Here is a 21,389-nt window from a genome sequence, read left to right as displayed (position 1 = left end):
TCAAGCCCAGAGAGAAGAGCTCTGACGCGAACCGCGATCGTACACCCTGAGCGGGGCCGCCGTTCCGGAAGAAAGACGACCGACTGAGGGAACAGGAGATGATGATTGGGATGCCCGGGCAAGCTACAAACGTGTGTAGCATAAGCGGCTAGGAATCGTTGGCGAAGGAACCGCAATGGAGGGACACCTGCCTTCACAAGTATGCTATTGACAGGGCTTGTCCGGAAAGCTCCAGTGGCGAGTCGGATCCCACTGTGAAGGATGGGATCCAGCAACCGCAATGCGGAAGGGGATGCCAAAACGTAAGCCAGGCTCCCATAATCTAGACGGGACTGAATTAACGCCTGGTACAGCCATAGAAGAGTAGACCGATCGGCACCCCAGTGGCGAGGTGTACTTCATACCGGACGTGTACAAAAAGGGCCCAAAGATAATCGTATGTATACAGGCGCCGTTGCCTTAGCCTTCGAAGAGAATGTCTTCCCAGACAAGGTTATCATGGTCGAAAAGGGTGATATGATACCTGATGTCCAACCACCTGTGAGGTGCTTCAGATGTTTATGCTTTGGGCATATGTTACCCCGCAGCACGGCAGACCCGAAATGCAGCAACTGTGGACAACTGCTCTGTGAAAGTAGTCATTGTTAACATACATATTTACATGTCAACTGTATGGAACATCATCCTCCATGTTCGAGTTTGCCCATTTTCAAGAAAGAACAGAAGATCCACGAATAAAAATCTATTGAGTGTCGTATACTGAGTCACAGAAGAAATGTGAACGCCTACAATTCCTACCACCCTCCTCTCCCATGGTTCCCACAGTACCTTCTTTGGGAACCATTTCCTGCAACTGGCTGGAGAAGTGTTCTTCTTTGGCGTCCGCTTTTGACAGGGTTACTTCTCAGTGGCAACCCCCAGACCAGAGGCTCGAGCCAAACAATGGCTCGAGGAGCCATGGCCCGAGGGTCCCAGGGCTGGTCCACCCTATATCTGTCTCCACGTTAAATGCATATAGCCCCTTAAACAAATTTTGACAACCAAAGTTTACAGAGGAGGAGGACGAGGAATTGGGGCAAGGCCCCTCCAGTGCCATGGGAGGCTCCAGATCATCCCATGCAGTCACATTGAGCTACTGTTTGTGGATGTGGTTCCATCCCCATTGGTGACAGGTAGTGATCTGGCACTGTGACAAGCCATCCTGCCTGCTTCACTTCTGACCTGGCCACCAGTCATGTGATAATTCAGTGAACTGTGTAATGGATGCTGCTGTAAACTTCCTCTTCAGCATTTCGCATTGCTCTCCAAGAAACGCACTTCACTGGGGACTATTCTCCCACCCTCCATGGCTAGAGTGCATTGTCGGAACTGCACCGATCCTGAGGTTTCTGGAAGCATCTATACTTTGGTTCATACAGATGGCAACAGGGAATGGATTCCCTTCGTAATTCATTTGAGGCAATAGCGGTGTGGGTGCGAACGACCTCAGAGATCACCATTTGCCACATTTACCTATCTCTAGGCAGGTCTTTTTTTCCATTGAACTGACCATATTAATCCCAACCATTTCTATCTGGTGAGGACCTTGAAACTGACCAGCTTTTCAAGCCATGTGCTACCTTAATGGTGGTTCTTCTACCTAAGTGCTGCTCATGACACCATTTCAGCTACTTATCTAATGATCTCTTCCCCTACTCTTCTAGCTCCGCTAAAATGTTCACTACACGATGATCTTCGCGACAGTGACCACTTTCAGGTGGCCCTGTGGTTTCCTTGCTACTGCCAGACGGACGGACTACATGTTTGGCACTTTAGAGCCAAGTGGCCTCTGTATGCCTCTGCAGTTACATTCGCCACCTCTGTCAATCTGTATTGATGATGTTCTGCAAGCCATCTCCAACGCGATCACCCACGGCACAAGAGCTACTATTCCGCTTCATATCGACCCCCTCACGTTCGGCCGCTGCTGTGTTGGACCAAAAATATTGCAATAACTATTAAAGATTGCCAACAAGCCTTGCAATGATTCGAATATACTTCGCAGACAAACCTTAACACATGACTTCATGCTAAGGGTAGCTATTTAATCAGACGCAGTAAGAACTGCTGGGAGCACTAAGTTTCCTCCCTGGGGACGTATGGCTCTTCATCTCAGGTGTGGACCAAGCTCCATGGTCTTATAGGCCAACAATGGTTAACAGCTGTCACCGGTCTTGTCCTACAGGGTGGCTGACTGATCTGGTCTTGCAGAAAACCTTGTAACCCGCTTTGACAGCATCAACATCCATCACCTATCCCGCCACCTTTCTTCTGCAGAAGCAAAAAGCTGAAGACGTCCTCTAAGTTTCACTCCCCACAAAGCTGAATCAAATAGTGAACCCTTCACTGACTGGGAACTTCATGCTCTTGCTACAACCCATGCCCTGATTCAATTCAGTCAGATAATCCAACACCTGATTGTTCTCCAAAGGCAACATCTCCTTGGGGTCTTCAACCTATCTCGCTCCAAAGTGCTTTCCTCTCACAATGGCGAAATAGCATAGTTATCCCAATTATTGGGCCACACGAAAATCCAACATCTCTCAATACTTTATGGTCAATTAGCCTGATCAATTTACTGTGTAAGCTGCTTGAAAGGATGGTTACCTGCAGATTATGCTGGGTTCTTGAATCTTGAGGCCTTTTGTCCCCCTAACAATGTGCTTTCTGTGAGGGGCCATCCACAACTGACAATCTGCTTAGGTTGAAAAGACTCTTCCTAAACGCCAGCGCCCTGTCTGTCCTTTTTCACCTGCATAAGGTGTAAGACACCGTTTCACATCGTCACCCTCTATGATGGGCTTTCAAGGACCTCCACCAATTTTTTCGGTTTTTATCCCACCAGTTTCCAATTAGTTTGCACGTCACGAAGCTCCCCCTGCAGGTCCAGGTGTTAGAATATGACAGAGGTATTCCTGCCTGCCGTAAGAGGCGCCTAAAAGGAGTTCCACACGTTTCGGCCTTTATGTGATTGTCCCCTGTAGAGTTTGACCTCCATTCTTCAAAATTTTCCCGAAGAGCGTGCCAGTTGGGGAAGGGCGCCTCACATGGTCCATTGTGTCCATCGTGCATTGAGATTCTTGGCCCACTTTCTCATCGTCTCATTGCAGTTCCGCCCATTACCCATCTCTTGGGTGAGGACACCTACCTGGGTGCGTTTTCAATCATGCATTATGCAGTGTCGCTTTCTGCGTCGACGATGACTATGGACTTTTTTGCACCTGATATCAGCACGGTAGCCAGTCTGTTGCGGTGGGGCCGTCATGTACCCTGTTGGGTGTAGCCCCCTGACCAAACAGGGATCGCTCTGATGATGCCTGCACCGTTAACTTCCCACGTATGCCACGGGGTAGATGCCCATTCCCTTAAGCGCCACACTTTCCTGGAGCACCTCATAGCCGTTACACGGCTCTGTGGCAGTGTTCGCCAACTTATCAAACGACGGAAGCAGGAGTGTTGGGCGAGATACATCTCGACCACTGGGTGCCATACGTCACCTTCCCAAGTCTGGGAAAATATCAAACATCTTTTCGGGTACCAGATCCCAACAAGTGTTCCCAGTGTTACCATAAATGGCGCGTTATCTACCGACGCAACCGTGATTGCCGAGCACTTTGCGCGAGCCTCTGCATCTGAGAGTTACCCCAGCCTTTCGCACCCTCAAATAGCGGCTGGAAGGGAACATCCTCTCATTCACTACACGCCACAGTGAACTCTCTAATGCCCCATTTCCAGAATGGGAGCTCTCAATTGACTACAAGTGACATCTCATCATCTTCAACCGGATCTGGTGCGGTGGTGTCTACATCGCACTCGTTCTAGTGCTCAAAACCGGTAAAAACCCACTTGATGTGGATAGCTATTGGCCCATCAGCCTCACCAACGTTCTTTGTAAGCTGCTGGATTGTATGGTATGTTGGCGGTTGGCTTGGGTCCTGGAGTCATGTGGCCTACTGGCTCCATGTCAGGGCAGCTTCCACCAGGGTCGCTCTACCACTGATAATTTTATGTCCCTTGAGTCTGCCATCCGAACAGCCTTTTTCCAGATGCCAACATCTGGTTGCCGCCTTTTGTGACTTACGTAAAGCTTACGATAGATCTGGCGAAATCATATCCCTACCACATAGTATGAATGGGGTCTCTGGGGCCCGCTCCCGATTTTTATGCAAAACTTCCAGTCGCTCCGTACTTTCTGTGTCAAGTTGGTGCCTCCTGTAATTCCATCCATGGAGAATGGAGTCCCGTATGGCTCTGTATTGAGTGTGTGTCTATTTTTAGTGACCATTAACGGTCTAGCGGCAGCTGTCGGGCCTCTGTCTCACCTTCTATGTATGCAGACGACTTCTGAATTTCGTACTGCTGCTCCAGTCCTGGTGTTGCTGAGTATCGCCTACAGGGAGCCATCCACAAGGTGCAGTCATGGGCTCTAGCCCAAGGTTTCCCATTTTCAGCCACAAAGTCGTGTGTCGTGCACTTCTGTCATCGTCGTGCCACTCATCTGGACCCAGAACTTTACCTTCATGACGATCCACTCATTGTAGTACACACACATCGATTCTTAGGACTGGTTTTCGATGCCTGATTGACTTGGCTTTCTCATCTTTGTCAGCTTAAACAGAAGTTCTGGCATCACCTCAATGCCCTCCGTTGCCTGAGCAGCATTAATTGGTGTGCAGATCGCTCTACACTGCTGCGGCTATACAGAGCCCTTGTGCAATCCTGAACTGACTATGGGAGTGTGGTTTATGGTTCCACAGCGCCCTCAGCGTTGCGTTTACTCGACCCTGTGCACCACTTTGGGGTTAGAATAGCGACAGGAGTCTTTAGGACGAGTCCAGTGACTAGCGTAGTGGTGGGGCTGGGGTCCCTACATTGCAGACCAGACGTGCACAACTGCTCGCCAATTACGCAGCACACATTTGTAGTTCTCCTGAGTGTCCGAATTACGGTCTACTTTTCCCGCCCACGGCAGTCCATCTATTGCATCGGCGGCCCAGGTCGGGGCTAACGATAGCGGTTCACGTGCAGTCCCTCCTCCCCGAACTGGAGTCCTTCCCTTTACCACCTCTACTTGTGGTGCATTCCTCTGCCGCAGCTTCGTCTGGACCTGTCACGTGACCCTAAGGACTCCTTTAACCCTGTGGCTCTCCGCTGTCACTTCCTCTAGATTTTTGACATGTTCCGGTGCTCTGAAGTGGTTTACACCGATGGCTCGATGGCTGCTGGTCGCGTAATCTTAATCTACGTTCACGGCGGCCATATTGAACAGCATTCCTTACACGATGGCTGCAATGTATTCGCTGCAGAGCTGGTGGCCATTTCTCGTGCACTTCAGTATCTCCGTTCGTGCCCTGGGGAGTCTTTTATGTATTGACTCCTTGAGCAGCCTGAAAACCATCGACCAGTGCTACCCTCGTCATCCTTTAGTAGCGTCCATCCCGGAGTCCATCTATGCCCTGGAATGGTCCAGTCGTTTAGTGGTGTTTGTGTGGACACCTGGTCACGTCGAAATCCCAGGCAATGAACTTGCTGACATGCTGGCCAAACAGGTTACACAGAATACACTTCTGGAGATAGGCATCCCTGCAGCTGATCTGCATTCGTTATTATGCCGCAAGGTTTTTCAACTTTGGGAGACGGAATGGCAAAATATCAGTACGCACAACAAAGAACCATTAAGGGGACCACGAATGTGTGGAAGTCCTCGATGAGGGCCTGTCGCGGGTATTCCGTGGTTCTCTGCTGGCTCCGCATTGGCCATGCTTGGGCGACCCATGGCTACCTCCTGTGCCGTTAAGACCCACCTCAGTGTCGGTGCGGCGCCCGGTTGACAGTGGCCCATATTCTTCTTCTCTGTCCTTCTTTGGCTGCCCTGCGACTTCTTCAGTTGCCGGACTCGTTATCATTGATTTTAGCAGACAACGCCTCATCGGCTGATTTGGTTTTAGTTTCATCCATGAGGGTGGGTTTATCATTCGATCTGAGTTTTAGTGCATGTCCTTTGTCCCTCTGTGTCCACCACACTAATGCTTTTAGGGTGGAGGTTTTAATGTGTTGCAGGGTGGCTGGCTTTTCCTTTCTATTTTCGTGGTTGGCCAGCCACTGTAATCTGCTTCCTTGTTTCACTCTCTTCTGTTTCTTGCATCTCTGTTGTTTTCTTGTCCTCTTTTGTTCCTTGCCTTTCTTTCGTTTTTGTGGTCTTGCCTTTCTATTTAGTGTTATGTCTCATCTGTTTTATTTTCACACTTGTGCCATTGTTCTATTAGGAACAAGGGACCGATGACCTCGTAGTTTGGTCCCTTTTCCCCTCTTTTAAACCAACCAACCAACTTCACGAAGCTCCCCAAGGGGCCAAGAGAAATCATCCCACAGGGGTCTGTGTTGTCACCCTTTCCTTCAACATTAATGGTTTCGTTACCTCTGATGCCACTGGTCTTGCCTGCACAGTTCGTCGGCGATTTTTGCAATTGGTACACTATTTCCAATATTTTTTTAAAAAAGTGGGGCATGTAATTCTGCTGTCATACCACAGTCCATCCTGACTCAGAACTCTACTTAAATACACAGCACCTGGAAGTTGTAGCCAGTCCCATTTTTTGGGCCTCCTTTCTCTCTCATGTGGGTATCGTGAGGAATGAACTGGCCAACCATAGGGCTACATGAGCACTTAGTCACTTCCCGTTCACTTTTCTGATCCCAGGTGCCAATTTGCGGGTACATGTGAAGTCTCTGCTTGCTTGGAAATGGCACGACACCTGGTTGGCTGCTTCCACATCTAATAAATTCTCCAGAATGGAGACTATTGCAGCATTGGTGCTCTTCCTTCTGCTTCTTCTGGAAGGAATCCACTGTCTTGTCGTCCCAGCATTGGCCATACCCGATTAACCCATGGGTTTCTTTTGTGTAATGAGTTATCCCCACATCACTGTTGTGGACGTAGCTCATACATTGATGGAATGCCCCTCTTTCTGGCTGTCCACGCTGTTTATAGGCTTCTGGACACATTGCCTCTAATACTGGCAGATGATTCACACATAGTCGACCTGGTTCTCAGATTCTCTGTGAAAGTGGTTTTTATTCTTACAACGTTTCAAGCTACCTCCACAGCAGGGGCAGGATGGGACATCCCCCACTGTATGCTAGGTCTGGTTAGGTCCCTGACCCTACGTCCTTGACCAGGCTACTCTTTCATACCTCTTTTACTCGGTTTTAATTGCTTTTAGATTCGGTTTGCCTCCTTTCTGCCACATCCAATTTTCTATTCCGAATGTTGCATTTTGTTGGATAGTGGGTGCCCTTGACTGTAACGGATAAGGGATGGGACAGTTGTGGGTGGGACATTCCCTGCCGTTTGCGAAGCCCCAGCCACACCCACTTGCTGACATTTCCTTAATCTTGCTTTTTATTACTGACAGGACAAAAGATGTCCATTGCCATTAAACCAACAGAATATTATTCGGCCTCATTCATGAGATTAACAGATGCCACCAAGAATGAAAGCATCAGGAGGTTGATGATCAGACGAGAACTACCCATTGTGGCTTAGAGAAAGACACTTTCCAAGCACTACTGAATCATAAGTAAAACATGGATCTGTAAAGAGATGAATCGTCTGCTATAAAACAAAAGGAATTGCATTATTGTTGTAAACAATGCTATGTGGGACTGTGTGTTGTGCCTTGTTTTGAGAGATACCACACACAAGTTCCCGAAATGTGCTTGTTTTTTTTTGTTATGTCGTTTTAGGAACTTCAGCAATAAAGAAAATTCATAGTACACTTAAAACGCTTATTGATGAGAATAGATGCAACAGCCGCTACAGTGTGCAGCGCCGTTATCATACCCAGCACGGCTGGCACTGCTGCGTAGAGCGGCCCGACCGCATACAGATGCGCACACCGTCTAGCGCACTCAGCAGCGAAAGAAATTGTATTAACTATTGGAAACGATATTAGGATGAAAGTCAAATTCAATCGCATATTCTGACGTAGTGTAACGCAACTACGAAAGGTTGCACTACGTGCCAGGTGTTCGTAGAACTGCGTGTTTCACAAAAAAATATTTACTCACAGAACGGAGTTACAGAAGCTCTGCAAACATTACAAGACAGTTTCCTCAGAAGCTAGGCTTCTAGAAAATTTAGCTTCAAAAAGTGCAAAACAAATGAGCAACTGAATTAGCAATACTCGCCAACGTGGGGCTTCCAAATGTAAGTTAGCCATTACTATGGAATGCCAATTAACCTTTACATTTCAAAGCGACACATACATGACATTTTTTAATACAATCTCAAAGTATCGCAGTTCCTTGTCGATAGAAATCCGCTCTTTGGTACTGGTGCCATCACAGAACCGCTGTGTGAACGTCCTCATCTGGAAAATCCCCCCCCTCCTCCCCCCCACCCCCCACGGATGGTCTTTCAGCTTTCTGAATGGGACTGCTTGGACAGTGCCGTTTGTGATTGATGTTGCTGGTCTTCCATCCCGATCAGCATCGCATACGTCTGTATGCCCTTGGTGAAATTGTTGCATTATTTCACCATCGAGGAACGCGATCTTGGATTTGGTCCATTTACCGCCAAAATGTTACGTAGAATTTGTGTAAAATTTAGATGTTTTGCCCACAGAAATCTTACTGTCCCGTGTATTTAAACTTTGGAGTAAGGTTCCAGTTGCCGCGGATTTTCACTCGCACACTGATGCACCTGTTGTCCACATTGCAGCAGAACTCTCTCTGCAGGAAACCCAGAACATGTACGTTCTTCTGACAATACGCCGCTCTCGTTGCGCAATGGTCTTAGCGTAGGACGTCATTGGTAAGACTTTCTGAAGTCCGTACGTAGTAGCATGTAGAGCCCCATTTCATCCTAAATATGCAGCGACTGTTTCAGGATACGGACTCAGCGCGACGCGGGAAGCTTTGGCAAGCCATTCTGCCCAATAACTGCACAAACAACCAACAGCTCGGAGATTAACTGGAACTGTGTCCATGGCGAATGCCTGTCGTCCAATGGCATACCAGATGTACTAAATAAACACAATGGTCAGCCACCCAAGAACTCTCACATCCATGGAGTATTCCTTAAATCATACACACACACATCGGCATCGATGTGATATCCTTTCCACGACACTAAGCAAAATCACTACTCTCCTCTGACAACAAAAAGATGATTCCTGTTTTGTTCAAATGGCTCTGAGCACTATGGGACTCAACTGCTGAGGTCATTAGTCCCCTAGAACTCAGAACTAGTTAAACCTAACTAACGTAAGGACATCACAAACATCCATGCCCGAGGCAGGATTCGAACCTGCGACCGCAGCGGTCTTGCGGTTCCAGACTGCAGCGCCTTTAACCGCACGGCCACTTCGGCCGGCTTCCTGTTTTGTGGCAGAGGCAATAGCTGTTGCTAAAAACAACTGCTAGCATCTGCGGATTTTCTATACTCCATTGTAAAAAAACGATATTTTATTAAATGCCATGTCCATTGCAGAATAAATCAGCCATTAAGGGATGCAAGTGGTCCTCAATGTTGAGGTAGTTCAAAGCTCTCTTCGTACCTCATACTCTCCAGGGCAGCCCAACTGAACGGCCTCGACTCCATGGTATTGGTTTAATCGGCATTTGTGCACGGATAAGAACGAATATAGCGTTAAGAATGATTCATTTGTCCAGATAATTCATTTACGTCACTGCAATCGCCATTGCCGATATTGAATACCAAGCGAATACTTCGAAAGCCGCCTGTTGCAAAGTTCTCTTAATAATTTAAGATGTTGTATTCCAAAGGTTTTGTACATTCGCATCGTTGTCCTCCGTTTACAGCTGGGCCTAATTTTTACGCTTTGGATAAGCCTAAAACGTCGCCGCTCTTAGATATAGGGACGCCAAACTGTCGTTAATCCAATCGTGATACATCTGAGTTCAGGGGAGCTTCGCCGATTCCGTGATACTTGCTCGTATTCGTTGTGCCGAAAAACAACTGCCATATCAGCGGCAACATAATTCTTAATAAGTTATCCTCTCGCCGCCGCCCCCCCCCCCCCTCCTCCCAACGAATTTTGTGCTTTAAGCGATATGCCTGCCATGTCATCACTGGTATTTAAGTTTATGGAACGAACAGAATATTAGCAATAAGTAATTTTCCCAATAGTACCAACGCATAGAGCAGCTTTATCAGTTTCATACATACATATCAAGCGGTCACAGGCTCTGCAGATCACGTGCTGCTACCACGAACTGCCTCCATCTCTCCGTTCGTACTCTGTTCCTTCAGGTGTCTTCAATCACCAAGGCTGCCAGGTCGTCCACCCAATGTTGCCTTCGTTGTCGTATGGGGCATCTGGTGTTTGGTTTCCCTTCAAGTGCTTTCTACACCTGTCTTTCTTCTGGCATACGGGCTACTTGGACTGCGCTCTGGATGCTTTTGCTCTTCGTCTTCTGTAGTATTGTTGGTTGTTTCACCAAGAGGTAGATTTGTTCCTTATTCCTGTTCCTCCTCCTCCTCCAATCCCCACTGCTCGTCTTTCAAATATGATAAGTTTTTCCTTTCCTCGTTTAGTCACACTGTAGGTTTCTGAGCCGTACATGACTGCTGGGCAGTTTTTGGCATGTGTAGTAGTGAGGGAAGACCAGAAACAGCAAAATCACGATGTGAGAGGATTTTTTAACCATTCGACACGCTGTCGACAAATTAGTTAATGGAAATAGTGCATTAACTCAGGATAAACGAATGACGTGTATCCTCGCTGACAGAACAAATCGAACATCTTGCTGGACCAATAAGGAAAACTGGGAGTCTAAATCATAACGGCAGACTGCTCCTTTTCTCCTAAAAATGAGTGTGAAACCTCGCAAAGTAACAAAGGACTGAATCTTGTACGAACATCTAAAATGCAGCTACTGCACTGCTGCTGAAGTTCTGCCCTTCGCAGAATACTGGCAGCTTCAAGGGACTGGTGACGTCACAGGCCGGCAGCCTGTGCCCTGTGGCTACGGTTTTCGCCAGCACCGTGGAGCGCGCAGTCAACCGTGTAATAAAGGAGGCGTGCAACAAAACCTGTCGCCATTTCGCTACACCTACATCGCCTGCAACTGCCACTTCGCCCGCCATGAAGCACTCGTCCTAACATTCATAAATTACTCGCTTGTCCTTAGTGTATGGATATCACTGATCAATGTTACAAATTCCCCGACAACCTCCCCCACCCCCTGCAGGCGAAAGCCGCTACTGGGACCACACCTCACAACGTGCAAATTCCTTGAGCTATAGTTCTGATGTGACACGACAAAACTTCACCTCTTCGAAACGATAGTTAGTGGGTAGTTGATAGTCTACCAACAAAAACCGAGACAAACACGATGTTAAATTAACATTACAGTATGTATGGGATCTACATCTTTATCGGTCATACGTCTTAAATGGCAGAAGTAAAGGTAATAAAAAATAATTCAAAATATAGAACACAATAACGGTCACCTGCCTGACAGACGCAAAAATTGCTCGTCCCCTCCTCCCTTTGATTTAATGCAGGGAAACAAACACGGTGGTCTTAAACCACTGTTAGTTCTTCAGGCTCTAAGGAGTCGAATATTCTCTTCTTTTATCTCCAACGCTTCGATTAAATGTGGTGCGGTTTCATCCGTACAACCACACAGTCTGCACTTTGGGGCTTCTTCCTCTATACCTATTCTGTCTAGGTATGGCCAATCATGAGACCTACCATGTGTTTCCTGTCCAAGTTCAGAATTACAGAACTTCTGTTGAAACATGGCTTCGGCATCATTAGCTTGCCACGTTTTGTTTTTGGATAATAGTACAATATTTTATGCGCTGTCTGCTGAACTCGCTACGTAGTTTATATTGAACAGTCGCCTTAGTGATGGTTAGGACAAGTTCTGATCCAATAAATCAAGTCCTCGCGCTTGTCCTGGCCAGTCTATCAGTTTGTTCATTGCCACTGATACCTGGAAGACCAGGGACCCACAGCAGGTTTATCCTAGTCTCCCAATGGCTTGACAGCATTCTGCAACGATATTTTATCTCACTGCAGGGGCTGATACAGATTTCAGAGATACTTGGCTCTCTGAATAAATGCAGATGCTACGATCCTTGTGGCACCTACGCAGATTCTCCTCTGCGCACACTCTGCTGACACATTTCCGCCTGGAATACTGTTGCCAACTTCCCTACAGAATGCTTTCCTTAGTCTGGGCTATACCTCTTACACACCAGCCCCAGCGCCTTCATCTGTTTCCGACCCATCAGTAAACCAGACTGTCTACTGGACGGTGACGTGATTCGTTCTTCCATTGTTTCCCTCTCCCAACTGTGACACTGAAAGATTTATTGAAGCAGTTGGAAGTTATGATCAGCCAGCAATTCTGTGACCATTCCTATTTTAACCACACTCATTATATTGGTGTAAGATTCTAAATATCCAAAAGGAATCCAGTCACTTCCATTTTTGCCTGTATGCTCCTGCCTCCATAGTTCAGTTTTTCCTTAAAAGCTTCAACGGGTGTTACTTTCCTTAACATAAAACAATGTCTTTCTGCATTATTCTGCTTCTGATATCCAGCAATGGACGTTTGTTTAGAATACTGGAGCGTACGTTGGTGTGTCCCCCCCCCCCCCCCCCCCTCCTGACGTTTTGACAACATGGTTGGTACTACAGCTGGCGCTGCAGGATGTCATAGTTCCCACCTTACCCCCCCCCCCCCCCACCCTAGCCATCAGTAGAACTGTAGTATCCTGATATTCCTGCGACGCTGTAACTGCTGAAACATTAAACAACTTTGGGCCCAATGTACTGAAAAAGTCATGAACAATTAAGTCCCTGCTTCAAATCTGTTGCAAGCGAAATCACGTTTATATGCTGCAGTATGTTCCAGAGAACTCGTGTAAGATTATCGTGTAATTCTGTAATCTAGTATATGTACTTAAAGTTTACAGTAAACAAAAAACGGCACCTCAAAAATTTACCACTTCCTCGAAATTAGGACTAGAAATGGCACAAAGATTACAGCCATCGACAACCGCTAAGAGTAACTTTCCCGTGGTATATTCTGCTTCCTCTTCCTGAACAGTGAAGATTATGAACGATTAGGGGCATGCTACAAAAGAAACTGTGGGTGTATTAAAACTTTCGTAAACCCTACCACTCACATTTTCATGCTTCTTGAATATAATTTCGCGCTTCTCTACCTCTGATAAAAATGATTTTTTTTGTGCGTTAAAAATCGCTATTAAAAAGTAAGTAGTGATACGGGGCAGTTTTATAAACTACAATGGAGGTGGCAGGTTAGTGGAATTTTACAAGAGTAAAAATAAATTATTCTAGGTGTAGCCAAACGGAAAGTCCTTAAAAGAATTGAATGCAATTAAAAATTAAATATAATCTTTCTAAAAGGGCTGTGATATCACGTTAGCTTAGACTATCCAATGATCAGGATGTTGCTAATATATATATATATATATCTCAAGATAACTCAAATTACAGAACCACTAACCCATTTACACACATCTGGGTTAGCTGATTCTGAAATTCTAATCCCAAAAACCAATGACATTAATATAAAAATCATAAATAGTATTAATTTAGGCACGCCTCTAGAGAATAAATTATCAGTAGACTCCAATGTGAAAGATAACAGCATAATTAGCCGTTGAAAAACATTTTCCAGTATCCAAATGTACCAAAAAAATATTTCAGAGGAAATAAAAAAAGTTTATTAATAATAGAGTACACGATCACACATCCTCAAGTCTAGCGACAGCAAAAAACTGAATTGAACGTGCCGTCCAAACAGACGTAGAGAACGAAACGCCGTGGCACGTTCAAGAAATTTCGGTAATCACAAAGGAACCAACGAAAACAGAATTCAGTATAGCAGTATTTGAAGGACCAATCCTCCCGATTGCGCGACCAGTATCTAAATCATTGTGCCACTTTGTTCCGTACAAAAAAATTTCAATATATCATGAAAAAACAGTAAAAGGAAAGTCACTAACGGAAACAGGAGAACCAACAGGCAGATATCACGTGCATGCGTAAATTCCTTGTCAGCGGAGTGTATTAGTCATCAAAGATCTAAGAATTTTTTCTATAGCTAACCTAACGATGTGGGAAAGACGGTAGGACAGGGAACGAATTTGTTCCCTGTAAATAGTGAGTGAAACTGTTTGACACATTTAGGAAAGGGTAAATTTTAGCAATCACAAAACAAGAAATTATGAAAACGGGAGAATCTGTGCTTAAAGTGAAACTGGGCCAATTATTTACCAAATTCTACGTGAATTACAACAATTTCGCAATTGTTTAAATTCACACGCAAGGAATCAAAAACCGTAAAGGTTAATAGGTCCATCAAATGTTTCGCTAGAAGTCTCAAAAACTTCAACTACGTTTCTTACAAACCTTGAAGTACGTACCCTTAACCCTTCGAGGAGATACATAGGTTTTAGATGTGCATCTAGCACCGTAAATCACCCTAAGTTGTACATGTTGTACATGTTGCTGAAGCTGTATAGAATACGCTGCGGAAGTTCCACAGGGTCGCCCTCACACGTCCTCGAGACGTACCGATCTCTCCCTATCCGATTTTCATTCTTTTGGAGCCCTGAGGAGACATAGCTCAGTAGGAAACCGCAAACATTTTTTCATGAAGGCATGGACCGTCTACTTTTCTCTCTTTAGTCTCTCTTGCAGTAAAATTTACTGCATTTCAGAGGGCATAAATTAGGCAGTTCGCTAACGAAAAACATCGACAATTACACTGATATCCTCACTCGGCAACAGAAAATTCAGCAGTAGAGCATTTTCTAGCAGTGATTTTTGTGTAAAATACGCATATTTTTTGTACTTACATTCTAGTTTTTCACACCTCCATGTCACATCTAAGAACTAATATACTGGTCAAAAATTGCATAGCATAATATACACATGTACATTTTTATTAAAGACGATTGATTTAGGTCATGACTCGGGTCACCAAGACCGTATTCTGCTATGCATTGCACAGCAGCAATACCCAAGGACACACTTAAAAGGTTCCCTTCTTAATACAGCTGAACATGTGTAACAGTCACGTCATGTAAACATTCTTCGCGTTTAAGCAACTGTGTACCGCATAATTACACTTTCTGTGATTGTGGGTGGTTAGACTGATGACAGTTTTCAATAAAAATATGATACAGCTGTGTATTACATGATACAATTCTGACGTTTATCAAAGCTGTCTAGATATGCCTACACAAAATGTTAAGTTCTTTACAGAAAGTTTATTTGAACCACGATTATATATGCTGCGATACTGTCGCCTAATCAGTGCCACCCAGAGAGATGTACATTAACAAAAACTGAGAAGTATGGGTAAAAAATATACTAAACTTTAAAGTCGATCAAGAAATAATTTCACTTACATGATCAAATTACATATGGCCAACAAATGATGTGTAGGAAATCAGTTCTCAACAAATCACATTACTTAAGTATACTTCAATTTTTGGGACGAACAACGCTATGGGACAGAAAACCGGAACAAATTCACTACTCAGTAACACAACATGTATAAATGCAACAGGAATTACCGATGCCGTTAAGTGAATAAAGGCAGTCATACAAGTGATGGAATGAATAATCACATCCAAATTAGGGAACGATTGCGCACAATTACATAGGCAGCTTGGTCTCCGCTGGTTCGACAGAATGTGAGAAGGTGCCTACCTACCGACCGAGTTGGAAAGGACCACCCAGGCCGGGCCGCTTCCTGGGAAAGTCGCTTGACCAGGCCCTGTGAAAGTCGCAAGCAGTCGTCCAATCGAGCACTCGTTGAAAAGCTCTTCTATGGAAATCCAAAGTAACATGAAATACAAAAACATTGTCCCCCTCTCCCACAAATTGGAGAAGTTGCAACAGAATATACAAGGCTATATAGCTTACACCAATAAAGAATCCATTTACACGCCTTCATTCCCGGTAGTAGGATTTAAGGAGACAGACTTAAAATTACGGCACTGAGAACTTCAACTGGCAATAAGGCACCGGCATAATTAGCATAACCTGGTGGCTTAGCCGCAGGAACAGAATATTCATCGATTTCACACCCTTGAAATCTGGGTATTGTATGGAGCAATACACACACAAGAAAACTATTTAGGGCCTTCAACTTCAAAATAACGTAGTCTATGAATCTTTATGGCTGCTACATACAAAAATTCGCATATAGCAGATCCAAAGTGCAACAATGTCTCAAGTATTGGTACTCTAAACTTCGCGAAACTATGACCTTAGAAATTACCCTAAACGCCCACGTCAACGGAGGAGATTACCCACAAATGATTCTGTGATAAACTGGTATAACGAACACAATCGGTGATAAATGTTCGCGGACTTCAATAAATGAACAGCGACAATCTCTCTCGTCTCTTGAACTTGCAATATACATCTTTCAATACAACAACACTGGCTCTGATTAGCAATTACAAACTACTACAGAACGAAACACCAAACATAAGTTTGTCATACTTCTAGAAGAACTGAGTTATCACACACTAATACGATCTCAAAAAAATACGCGCGCTCTTTCTCTCTGTGTAGCTGCTGTCCTGGTAAACAGTGTTTCCTGCTTTACATACCATAGCACAATAAAAAATAAGTGCGCCGGTTACATGCGGTCTGGAAACGTTCCTTCAACTAAAAGTTGTGAACTTCATATCAATAAGTCATACAACAAAATACAAATTCGGAAAACTGATAGATTCTATACATGTCAAAAACACATTCCTTTCCACGTATCTGTCTTGAAACCTTCATTTAAGACATCTTTAGGTCAGTACTTTGCTTGAAAATATGTTACACCGTACTAAAATATGTACAAAATCTATTGGGTTTTATCAGAAGAAAACGAACACATCGTTTAAATAGCAGAAGCGGCGAAATTCCTCCTTGCTCACGTTGTGTTGGGCCTCCCAACTATTTCCAACAATACGCGCAGCAAGAATAAATGTCACTCTGAATAGCAAGCAGTTTTCGAAAAAATACTCATGGTAATGAAAGAATAAGTAGGAGAAAGTTCTTGCTAACACCGCTCCTATTAAAAATTTAGGTATGATTAGAAACATTCTCCGAAACAATCGCATAATTAGTTTTGTACTTAATGTCTAAAATTCCATTTGCACGTTAGTTTATTCGTTAAATTAATATTTGTCCGTAATCGTTCTGGAATTCATAGCTGTACTTACTTGAGATATCGTCCTGTCCTTCCAAACTTGGGCTGACGCTGTGTAGTATATGCCTTTCACAAAAGTTGACACTTAACCTCCTTTTATTTTCATATTCGTGAACGAAGTGCACATGCAGAAATTCGAAGGAACTCGAACCACAAAGCTTTCTTTCGCTACACTTATCAATATCTTACGTGTATATTGATAACTCTTGATACATAATACGATGCTAAAACATGTTGTCTGTGTTAAAAAAATAAAAATAAAAAAAGTTATTGACTTGACGCCATTCGATCGAATCACCCACTTCCATGCATTATAAATCACGTAGTTGAAATAAAGAAGCAATGTTGTTTAATTCCTACACAAAATTTACAGTTCTGACTCCGCAAAGCAGACCATTTTTACATTACAAGGAGTTTTGACTGTTCCTCACCGCACACTGACTCCGCCATCTTGTTATTACTGAGATCTTAGACACCTGACAGCAAAGATGTTCACTACTCTGAATTTTTTTCGATATAGAAAAAAATGCTGTACTACAGAAACTTGTTTACACGTGTTCTACTTCTGTAAAACAATAAAAGTTAATCTGTTTGAGAAATACCGAACGACTTTCAGCCTTTCTACCCTCCAGTTTAAACAATTCTCATCAAAATTCTGCCAGCTGTTAATCCGCACACGCAACACTCAAGTATTTTCTTAAGCGACTTCATGCTTTTTACTTCACTTTCAGTATCAGACGTTAGTGTTGACCACAACATTATCATTTTCAAATATGTTTTTGGAGAAAATAGTAAAGAGAGTTTTATTATTTGACATTTCAAATACGTTCCTCAGCACCACTTGTAATTTGGTGCTAGTCAATATGCAGAAACTATAAGTAACAAATATGATTGTCTTGCTGGGAATGGGCTCGAAAATAAAGAGCTATTTTTCAGTAAATCTCTTACAATCTGGCCATTATTCGCAAAAAGTATGTGCCAGTTTTTTTTGTCTGTGAAAATCTTAAGCTAGAGCTATGTAAGCTGCATTTTTAAACTTTGCTCAATATAGACTTCCTCTCTTTCAGAAACACTGTTTTTGTTTCAGAAGATGCAAACTTCTATCATCATTTCATAAACAGCTTTAAAACAAAATGATTAGGAACAGGGCTAAATATTGCTTTTGTTGTAGAATCAGAATATTTTTCATTATGTGGTACTTCCATTATATTTGAGAGTATATCAGCTGTTTTCAGGCCCCAACTCATTCAAATAAAATTGTTCCCCACAAATTACTGCACCAAAACCTCTTGTCACTGTTTCGATTTCTTGGCCAAAATCCCTCTCTCAGCTTCATGTTCCTTGGCTTGAAACAATAAACAGTACAATTACTTACACACCTTCCTCCTCCTTTGCTTCTGTCTCTTCCATGTGAAGAAACCTATGGCTTCAAGATCGGATACTACGCATTCTTTAGTCAGAATTACACACACACCTGCAAATTTTTCTGTACTCTCCATCTCCTGTGTTGTCCTGTACTAAGTTAAGAACTTTAATTGTTCCTAGAGATTGTGAACATGCAAGGTGAAGGATATAAATGTGGTAATCACAAATGATTAAGAGTGCCTCTGGAAACTTCTTTATTAAAAAGTAAAACAATTCCACACCAAATAAAAAGTTTTCCCAATGTCAGTGTTAAATTCCAGTCACTAATGAGTTGGTACACACCAGCAAATCCAAATACGAAAGCTGTCAAGAGATTCTAACTAATACAAATTGTTTAAGAACATTTTTACACTTTGCACTTTTTCAGCAACTTTTATTGTAACAATGTTATCACAGATACTAAGGAGGCATACATACATATATATCTAACTGAAACAACATGGTTTTATAAAAATTTACATATGTCAATGTTACAATAATGCTACACGACAACAATTTTGAACATGGGATTGATTGTGTCATGCAGTCCAATCTCTGGTATAACTATTCCTCACTACATGTTTGAGAAGTATTAAAATTTTAAAACCAGTATTTAGATACACAAGAACTGTTTACACTAACAAATAAAATATTACATGTTCTCCAATAAGAACATAACAGAACTGACAGCACACTGAAATACAATGTCCTGGTAGCAATAGAATCCATTCTAAAAGCATCCAGTCATCATAAAGTTAGGTCTGTGCTGCAGAGTTCACTGTCTGAATCTATTATTTATTTCATCACAAATTATCTACACAATGGCCAAAAAGCACTGCCAGCTCTTGTGTTAAAAACTGTTAGGACTACAATAATAATAATAATATTATAATAATAACACAGAACACACATTAGTAGATCAGTACCATCGACATTTGTTTTGTTAGTGAGGAAAATAATGAAGATATGTTACAGATGATGATGATGATGATGATGATGATGATGATGATGATGATGATGAAATACTGAGGTGGTAATGATGCTGTACCAAAATATTAAGTGAATATTATGGGTGACCTCATTACTAGAGATATTATTTTCATGGGAATTCACAAAAATGTCATGCCTATGAAATCGGATACAGTAGTCGTTATAATTACATGCCCCTACAAAACACTTGACCACTGAAAATTATTGGTTCACATAGAACACCTTATGTAAAACGAATTAGTTATGTTCTAATTTGAGGCATATTCTGTAAGAAATACATCAAGGTGACACTTTTCACTTTGGTTTCAAACATGAGAAAATGATTCCATCTGGTATTAGAGATTACTACTCACCACATTCTAAAAGTATGTGGAATACAATACAAGAAAGAAGATTTTGAATCTGAAAATATTTTTGTGTTACATGCTTTTAAGTCTTTATTCCTTTCTTGTTGCTTGTTTGTGTTGAATTAGCAATATTTCCGTTAATGATTGAAGAACAGACTACTGTTCACCTGCAAGATGGCATGATGAGCTGTGGACAGGCTTGCTAAGCTGATTCCAACAGCTAAGTTACTGTACAATTCATTGGCAGAAAATGAAAGATAAATTTGCAGTAACTATTTATCATTTGTTCATATATAATGCTCATCACTTGGTCCTTAACATGATTTGAGACTTGTCCACCTTCATTATTAGTTGCGTACCATGAGTGACTTCCCACTGTGTTCCTGTTATGTTTTAATATCTCTGTTATTAGAAAGAAATGTACTGGTTTATTATATGGCAGAAAGCCGTACCATAAAATTAAAAATAATTACAGTAACATTTAATCTGCTAGGGTACACAGTTGTTAAGTTTAAATAGTATTATAAAAGCAGAGCATTTCTTCCTACAGCACCAAATAAAGAAAACAAGTAGTGACAGCAATTACTTCATGTGAAAACATTTAGTTAACATGAACAGTAACAATTAGATTTGAGTTTCTCTTGATACACACTCTACATGTTGACTAAGATTTCATATCAGAACATATTTTTTAAAATATCCAACATATATATAAAACTTAATATAAGGCAACAATCTGAAACAAGTAGCTCCAAGTGAGTTGGGCTTAATAACACTTTCTTTTATTGACATTTTTCTTGTATGTTCTCATCTGTCAGTACAAATGACATCATGTGAAAACAGTGTGACTAGAGAATTAGCTTATGTTGGAATCTACATATATACAGGAAAATATACAAGAAAATGCTTAAGATTCTACCATGAAATTTTATTTGCTTTACAGGATAGGTCAGCAATGACCTAAATTCAGGTCTAGGAAAGAAAGTGTAAAGACAAATTTATTCCCAGTTCTTCTTTAGCTTGTCCTTGAATATACTGTCAATATAACAAACAACAACAGGCAGTTTAGTGATGACTAATAAGCTTCACATGTTTGTCTTATTAGTTCATGTGCTCAATTGAAAAAGAAAATAAATGAGTCTACAGCTAATGTATTTATACATTTGACTTTTATTTATTAGTTATCTACATACACTCATTATTTCCTACAGTGCAGGCATTTACATTGTAGTTCTGTCCATTGACCATATTCCACTCTCATAATAAAACTTCATCACATTTCAGAGACAAAATTTAAAGCTGCTACCGTTAATGATTCATGTCCCGGGTTTGGCACAAGGGGGAGAAAGAGAGAGAATGAATAAAACTAATAGAAAT

The 21,389-nt window shown here is 42.6% G+C and overlaps 1 protein-coding gene across 3 annotated transcripts in view; it reads right to left on the bottom strand.

The window, feature by feature from the left end:
• The window catches only part of LOC124721199 (ephrin type-B receptor 1-B), a 351,145-nt gene extending 333,432 nt beyond the window's left edge, over positions 1 to 17,713 (bottom strand). For all 3 annotated transcript variants that reach the window (XM_047246044.1, XM_047246045.1, XM_047246046.1), the window contains exon 1: positions 17,285 to 17,713. The gene's annotated coding sequence lies outside the window, so the exon portion shown is untranslated. The remainder of the gene's footprint in view (positions 1 to 17,284) is intronic.
• Between the last annotated feature and the right edge of the window lie 3,676 nt (positions 17,714 to 21,389).

Source organism: Schistocerca piceifrons, chromosome X, assembly GCF_021461385.2.
Source record: "Schistocerca piceifrons isolate TAMUIC-IGC-003096 chromosome X, iqSchPice1.1, whole genome shotgun sequence".
Lineage (NCBI taxonomy): Eukaryota > Metazoa > Arthropoda > Insecta > Orthoptera > Acrididae > Schistocerca > Schistocerca piceifrons.
The sequence above is the reverse complement of the archived record's forward strand: the minus strand, read 5'-3'. Positions and strand labels throughout refer to the sequence as shown.